This window comes from Notamacropus eugenii, chromosome 4 (genome assembly GCF_028372415.1).
Source record: "Notamacropus eugenii isolate mMacEug1 chromosome 4, mMacEug1.pri_v2, whole genome shotgun sequence".
NCBI classification, from domain to species: Eukaryota; Metazoa; Chordata; class Mammalia; order Diprotodontia; family Macropodidae; genus Notamacropus; species Notamacropus eugenii.
In genome coordinates, this window is record NC_092875.1 from 60,413,823 (window position 1) to 60,422,209 (window position 8,387).

Below are 8,387 nucleotides of genomic sequence, written 5' to 3' on the forward strand. Positions count from 1 at the left end.
CAGTTCATATAAGTTTTTCCAGGCCTCTGGATACAGCCCTCGAAGCGATATTGCTGGGTCAAAGGCTAACATGACAAAACAGGAAGATGATAAATGTTGGAGAAGATGTGGGAAAGTTGGAACACTAATTCATTGTTGGTGGAGCTGTGAGCTGATCCAACCATTCTGGAGAGCAATTTGGAACTATGCCCAAAGGGCTACAAAAATGTGCACACCCTTTGACCCAGCAATATCACCTCTGGGACTCTATCCTGAAGAGATCATAAAAATGGGAAAAGGTCCCACATGTAGAAAAATATTTATAGCAGCTCTTGTTGTGGCGACCAAGAACTGGAAATCAAGGGCATGCCCATCAATTGGAGAATGGCTGAACAAGTTGTGGTATATGAATGTAATGGAGAAACGATGAATAGGAAGACTTCAGAGAAGCCTGGAAAGACTTATATGAACTAATGCTGAGTGAAAGGAGCAGAACCAGGAGAACTTTGTACACAGCAATAACTGCAGTGTGCAAGGAATTTTTCTGGTAGACTTAGTACTCCATTGAAGTGCATGGACTTAAAAAATTTCCAATGGACTCTTGAGGCAAAATGCCTTCCACATCCAGAGAAAGAACTGTGAAATTGGATTTCAAATAGAAACAGACCATTTTCTTTTGTATTATGTTTTGTTTTGTTTTATGGTTTCTCCCATACATTTTAATTCTTCTATGCAACACGTATTTAATAGGGAAAAAAGCCTATGATAGTATTCTTGTGAGAAAATGGAAAGACTTAATCTGGATGATAATACCGTTAGATGATTTAGAGCTGGTTGAATGATCAAACTCAAGGAATTACAGTGGGGATTCCTTTTAGTACATGAGTTGAAATAGATGGCAGCTGAAGTCTCTATCATCTCTCAAATTCTGATGTGCTGATTCTGGCCTTCAGTATTTATTACTATTGGTGGGCACAGCCAAGATGGCAGAGTAGAAGGACAGATATACTCTAGCTCTCCACCCACAGCCCATAAAATACCTGATATTTATCATCCACCTCTCTCCTCTCGAAGAAGAGGTCTATTCTATTCTATACTCCAAATATTCACTTGTCCTTCCCTTCCTTCTTTCTGCCATACTCTTCTAGTCTCCAACCTCTTAACAAAGGTCAGGACTCTTTTATTCCTTTTCAGATTCTTATATTTCTTCTGCATAAACTCCTAGAATATTTCATTTGATCTAAGTTTTTATACAAAATATGATCCAAGTATTTTTACAGGAAAAAAATCACAACTGGATAAAGAATGCCTATTGTCCAGATTATGGTATGCGGTTGGATGGATTATCCATAGAGTTGGCTCATATAAACATATATCTCACAGAGACACTACAGATGGACAGTGAACCAGGCACAGAACAAAGTTGGAGGAAGATTGACTTCGAGGGCTTTTGGTAAACTGAATATTGCTTTTTTAAAACAAATAAACTTGTTTTTATCGATAGCTTTTGTTTTTACACTGCCTAAAAATCTCATTGTATCCCTTCCCTTCCCATCTCCCAGACATCTCATCTAAAAAAGAATATTTTTATAAGAAAAAAAGAAAGAGAAAAAAATCAACAAAACCAGACAACACACTGAAAAAAAGCACCTGAAAATATGTGTAATGCTCCACACCAGTGGACCGCTTGTTTCTGGAAAAGAGTGGGGAAAGGTTTCTTCTCATATCTCTGCTTTGAGGAGAGGCTTATTCTTTGCTCTTTCGAAACATTCACTTTCAATTGTGTTGTGACTGTTGTTTTCTTTACGTTGTTGTAGTCACGGTATAAGTATATATTTCCTTGGTTCTGCTTAATTTCATTCTATATCAGATCATGTAAAACTGACCATGCTTCATCATATTCATTGTTTCTTTTTTTTAATATTTTTTAAATTAATTTGTTTTCAGTTTTCAACAATCACTTCCCTAAGTTTTAAATTTTCTCCCTCTCCCTCCCCCTCCTCCCCCCAGACGGCATGCAATCCTACATGGGTTCTACACATACATTCCTACTAAACATATTTTCACGAGTCATGTAGATTCATTGTTCCTTATAGCACAGTGATATTCCATTACGTTCCTGTACCACAATTTGTTTAGCCATTTTCCAATCAACAGACGCCTACTCTGTTTCTAGTTCTTTGCTATCACAAAAAGTGCTGCTATCAATATTTTGGTTTAGGTCGGGACTTTGTTTTTATCAAAGACTTTCATGGGTTATAAGTCTATTGGTAGAATCTCTGGAATAAAGTGACATTTTAGTCACTTTATTTTGCACAGTGTATTAAAAGAAAAAAAATGCAGGCTTTTTCTTGGGAAAAAAAAAGACATCTTTTGGTATTCAGGTGTATGACTAAAAAAAATTAGGAGGATTCCTTTCTTTGCTTCTCCAATGAGTAGCTATGAGTCATTCTTTGGTCCTACCTTTTTCTTCTTTCTTTTGGCTTAATTTATAGCAAGAATGTCAAGATTCATATGATTCAACAAATCTAGCAGTATTTCCATTCACAGGGATTAAGGATCTCATATTTAGGGTCAATAGCCAAGTTAAAGTTCAAGCAATTTTCAGCTGAAAGATAAGGTTGGAAGTCAGACAGTAGAGTTAAGGGGAAGAGGAAAAAGAAGATGAGATATTGATTGTAGATAGCCTCAAAGAGTTTGACTGGAAAAGCTGAGGAGAGGTATAGGTTGAAAGCAGAGATGGATGGATCAAGTGAGGGTTTTTTGAAGTTGAGAGAGACATGAATATGTTTGTAGGCAGTAAGGAGGCAGCCAGTAGACCCAGAGAGATTGAAAATAAGTGAGAGAATGGGGATGATAGAGGGGGCAATTTGCTGGAGAAGATAAGATGGAATGGGATTACTTGCATAAGTAAAGGACAGAACTTCTTTGTGTGAGATAGGGGTGAAAGAAAAGATAGGGAAAGAAGGCCTCTGAGGGATGCCCATTGAGGAGGAGGGGAGAAGAAGGAGCCATGGGAAATTGAAGGAGGTGTGAAAAGGTTTAGGAAAGCTGCGGTGAATGACACCTTGAGTGCATTGTTGTTTGTTGGTGTTCAGTCATGTCCAATTCCTCATGACCTCATTTGGGGTTTTCTTAGCAAAGATACTAGAGTAGTTTGCCATTTCTTTCTCCAACTTATTTTACCGACAAGGAAACTGAGGCAAATAGTGTTAAGTGCCTTGCTGTCATGAAGGTCCAACTGATATTGTGTGACATAATTTGGAGTGGACCAAGTCCTCTTGGTTTCATGATTTTCTCTAGCTTCCTTTAGCCACATGTGAATAAGAGTGAAAGTGACAGATGATAGGAGTGATCCAAAGCTGATGCTTGACTGGGCAAGATCTTCAACAGGATACAGGGTCAAGGGACTCAAAAGGAGACAAGAGGGGTGGAATTGAACTGGTTCATCAATGAGTCAAGATGGGGAAAGGAGGAAGTTATAGTAGGGATGATGGTCTGGGAAAGAATTGAGGAGTGGAGGGTATGGATGTCATGGTGAAGACAAAGAACAAAATTGGAGAGGTGAGCCAGAGGGAATGGTGGAATGACAACAGACTATGATCAGATAAAGAATTCAGAGTTCATGAACATGGAAGCAGAACCGTTGTGAGTGATGGCAAAATTAAACATTCAATCATTTCTGTGTGCAGCTGAGCTGAAGTGGGGGAGAAGATCATGAGGAATAAATAGGTTGAGGAATTGGGAAGTAAGGGAGTTTGAAGGAGTATCAATATGTACATTGAGGTACCTTAGTATAAGGTCAAGAGTTGGGGAGGAGATAGACTGCCCAGGGTCACACAGCTAGTAAGTGTCTAAGGCCGTATTTGAATTTGACTTTACCTGACTCCAGGCCCAGAATTCCATAAACTGTGCCACCTAGTTGCCCTTCTTGATTCAATTAAGAAAGTATAAAAGTGTTGCCTTGCTTAAGAGGGATGTTTGTATATTTGTTTTTATTACACCTTTGAAGTAAATATTCCTTTGTAAAAAAATTAATCTGATTCTTAAGTTTTTAATTTAGGGTTTTTGCAGGGGAAGGTTCAGGGATAGTTTTTCGTTCAAAACTTTTTTTCCACTTAATAGTTCCCACCATTACATGTAAGATAGTTTTCAACATTCACTTTTATAAGATGTCTCCTTCCCTTCTTTCTATCCCCCTTCCCCAAGAGAGCAAGAAATCTGATATAAGTTATACATGTACAGTCATATTAATGATATTTCTACATTAGTTATGTTGTGAAAGATTAAGTGGTTAATTTGACCTGGGATGCTGGATACCCCCAAAACTTGAAGAAACACAAAGTGATGGGGGCTTGAGTCAGTGGCAGAGGCTAGACACTTTCAAACCCCTTAAGGGGGATTTGGGGCAGGGGTAAAATGTAGCATACTTGGGCCTTCAAGCAGTGACAGTCTGGGTAGCCACTATTACAAGAAGTAATAGATTCTCCATCACTGGAGGTATTCAAGATGGTTCTGGATGAGGTTGTTGTTGAAGAGATTCCTACTCAGACAGAGGTTGGACAAAATGGCCTTTGAGGTTTCTTCTAACTCCAAGACTCTATGATCTCTAGATGGTTGGTCACTATGTGATGAATTTTTAAACCCAGAACAACTCATGAATCCTACTGGCTAGGTTGTGGTTGAGTTATAATCTTCTTTGTTAGAGAGGAACCCACACGGACAAAATCATGGATTCTTGAAACACTGAAGTAACTAATCATTCCCAAATAATAAAGTATGGTTACATAGTAAAATATATAACGAAAAATCTTTTACTGTGAACATTAACAATAAATAAGATGCACTGAAATTTGACAACAATCTTATGGAAGCATTTTTCTACATCATCCATTCAACAAATGTTGAATAAATGCTTATTTTATGGAGTGTACTGAATTTCAATAGGTAATTCTGATCAGTTTGACTGTCTGTAAAAGTACAACAGTGTATTTGCTCTACTGCATAAGTTATATTATAATAGCACTACAACATTTCTAGATATTGCCTATGTCGTAATATAGAAAGTGTGTACATAGTGCAATTCATTTTGCAATGGGAGACAATGTGATGCTATGGCCTGAGATGCAGATGTCCTGGATTCTAGCTCCCAACATATTGTTGCCTTTATCCCATTAGGAATCTCAGTATCTGCCCTTATAAAATGAGAGGATTCAATTAGATAATCTCTAAGGTTCCTTCTAACTCTATGATTCTATCTCCATAGAGGCATCATTCTACCATCTGGATTTTAAATTAAAAAAAAAGAAAGAAAAATTAGTTTAAATAATACATTCTTTAATAGTGACTGAGCTCATTCCAAAAAAAAAGAGATAAGGAGAATGCTCTCCTCTCCCAGGTCCGCTCCTGACTCTCTGAACTTTCCACCTCTTCCTCTGCTGTCTTCTGACCTAGGAGAGGTTTCTACTCTTTCAGTCCCTTTACTTGATTGGTCAGTTCTTTCTTGGAACTTCTACTTAACAAAGTGCTAAGTCCATCCCTTGGCTCTGTTCCTGACTTTTACTCCTTGCCTCCCTTACAGGTCCCTTCCTCTACCACTACGCAGTCATCCCGTGTCTCTTTTATACATTATCTTTCCCCATTAGAATGGAAGCTGCTTGAGGGTAAAGGATCTTTCTTTTTGTTTGCATTTGTATTACCAGGATTTAGTACAGTGGCTGGCACATAATTAAACACTTAATAAATATATTATTTATCTATCTATCTATCTGTCTATCTAATTTGTAGAGGTGGGGCACTATGGGTATGGAATATTGCATCTACTGTTCAACTTGGCTGAAGTACGAGTTATTTTTTCTGAACCTATTTTTTCCTTTGTTAAAAAGGATGACTCTGTGGGTGGAGGGAGGAAAAGGATATATTTGGAACAGAAAGTGATATAAAAATAAAATATATAAATAAATATTTAAAGTAAAAAATACTTATATAAATAGAGAATTCTTTAAAATATGTCAAGAAGTTAACATCCACAATATAGATTATTTTACTTCCTGCTCATTTTGTATTCATGTAAATACCAGAGTTCCACGTAATCATAGTCTCTCTCTCAGATTCGGAAGGAATCAGTAAATATATCCAACAAGTTGTAGGCCAAACTCTGCTTCAATATCCCCACAGAGATGGCCTTATGATCTATCACGGAAAAATATAATTCTTTATTCTAATTTAAAAAACCTCTTGAGATTCATAGGTAAGTCCATGACCTCTATTTACTTGTGAAGTTTCTCAAAAACATATCATTAAGGAGTTCTTGTAAAAAAAGAAAGAAAGAAAGAAAGAAAGGAAGGAAGGAAGGAAGGAAGGAAGGAAGGAAGGAAGGAAGGAAGGGAGGGAGGAAGAGAGAAAGAGAGAAAGAAAGAAAGAAAGAAAGAAAAGAAAGAAAGAAAGAAAGAAAGAGAAAGAAAGAAAGAGAAAGAAAGAAAGAGAAAGAAAGAAAGAGAAAGAAAGAAAGAGAAAGAAGGAAGGAAAGAAAGAAGGAAAGAAAGAAGGAAAGAAAGAAGGAAAGAAAGAAAGAAAGAAAGAAAGAAAGAAAGAAAGAAAGAAAGAAAGAAAGAAAGAAAGAAAGAAAGAAAGAAAGAAAAAGAAAGAAAGAAAGAAAGAAATGCCCTTATGGAGTGATCCAAAGATATCAACAAATCCTCAAAATAATTGCAAACTGTTAGCAATCATGTGAAATGTTGCTCCAAATCACTAATAATGCGAGAAATGCAAACCAAAATTATAACACTGAGGTTTCACCTCATGTCCAGCAAAGATAGGCTAAGATAACAAAAGAAATAGTCAATATTGGACAGCTTCTGTCCGGGGTCCTGTTCTGTCTCTACACTGTCTCAGTGATCTCACCAGTTTTCATTGGTCCAAATAGTTTCTGTTAAAAATAGTATTAACTATTATAAACAGAAAACTTCAACATTTATATACTCAGCCCTCATCTCTCTCCAACGTCTCCAAATCTCTCATCACCAACCAAATTTTAGACATTTCCCCCTTGAAGTCCAATAGGCACCTCAAACTCAACTTCTCCAAAACATAACTCGTTATCTGCCGCATAAAAATCTCCTCATTTCCCCAACTTTCTCATTTCTATTCAAGGCGCCATCATCCTTTCAATTATCCAAATTTACAGCCTCAGAGTCATGTTCAACTACGCACTTTCCCTTACCCTCCCCCCCACCCCACCCCATATCCAGTCAGTTGCCAAGTCCTGTCAATTCTACCTACACAACACTTCTCCTATTCATCCCTGTCTTCCACTCACATAGCCAACACCATGGTTCAGGTCCTTGCCTGTACTATTTCAACGGCCTTCTAATTTGTCAGCCACCTTGTTTCTCAATTCTCCAATCCATCCAACACATAGCTCACCAAAAATTATATTCCTAAAGTTTAGTTCTAACCATGCCACTTTTCTGTTACGTTTCCATCCAATGTCTCCATTCCACAAAAACTTCTGAAAAATAGAAAGCAATTAGGCAGAAAGTAGGTTTAGGCTTGCATCTTATGTGACATACCAAAATAAATTTCAAATGAATAAGAACTCTAAACATACAAATTAGAAAAGAGAAAGTTCTCAACTATCACTAGAGAGATTTTTACTCAGAAAGGGATAAAACTGATCATAAAAAAATAATTTAGATTACTTAAAGTTTTTTTTAAAACTTTGGGATGAGCCATAGCAATGCAAGTAGAGTAAGAATAGATACTTTTAAGCAGAAAAAATATATTTGTTCCAAATATCTCTTATAAAAGTCGAAAATGCAAAATAAAGAAGGAACTGACATAAGCATATAAGACCAAGAGATAGATGAGTGGTCAAGAGATATGAACAGATTAGATTTCAAAAGAACTACAAACTTCAAAAAATTATTCAAAATATTGCTCCTAATCACCAGTAGGAGAAATGCAAGTTAAGACAACTCTGAGGTTTGATCTCTTGCTACTCAATATGGCAGATGTGATCAAAGATATAAAAAGTCAATGTTGGAGGGTTTATAGGAAGACATATACGGCAATATAATGTTGGTTGTACCATGAATTGGCACAACTACTAGGAAAACAATTTTGAATTATTTAAGGAAAATCAATAAACTATGGATACTTATTGACCCAGCGAATTCACTATTGGGTCATGTGTTGTTCTCCTCCATGCTGCCATGAAGGTGAAATATAGGTTCTATCATCTATGCCAAGGGTGAAGAACATGCAACCTCGAGGTCACATGTGGCCTTCTAGGTCCTCAAGTGTGGCCCTTTGACTGAATTTAAACTTCACAGAACAAATCCCCTTAATAAAAGGATTCGTTCTGTAAAACTTGAACTCAGTCAAAAGGTCTCACCCAAGGACCTTGA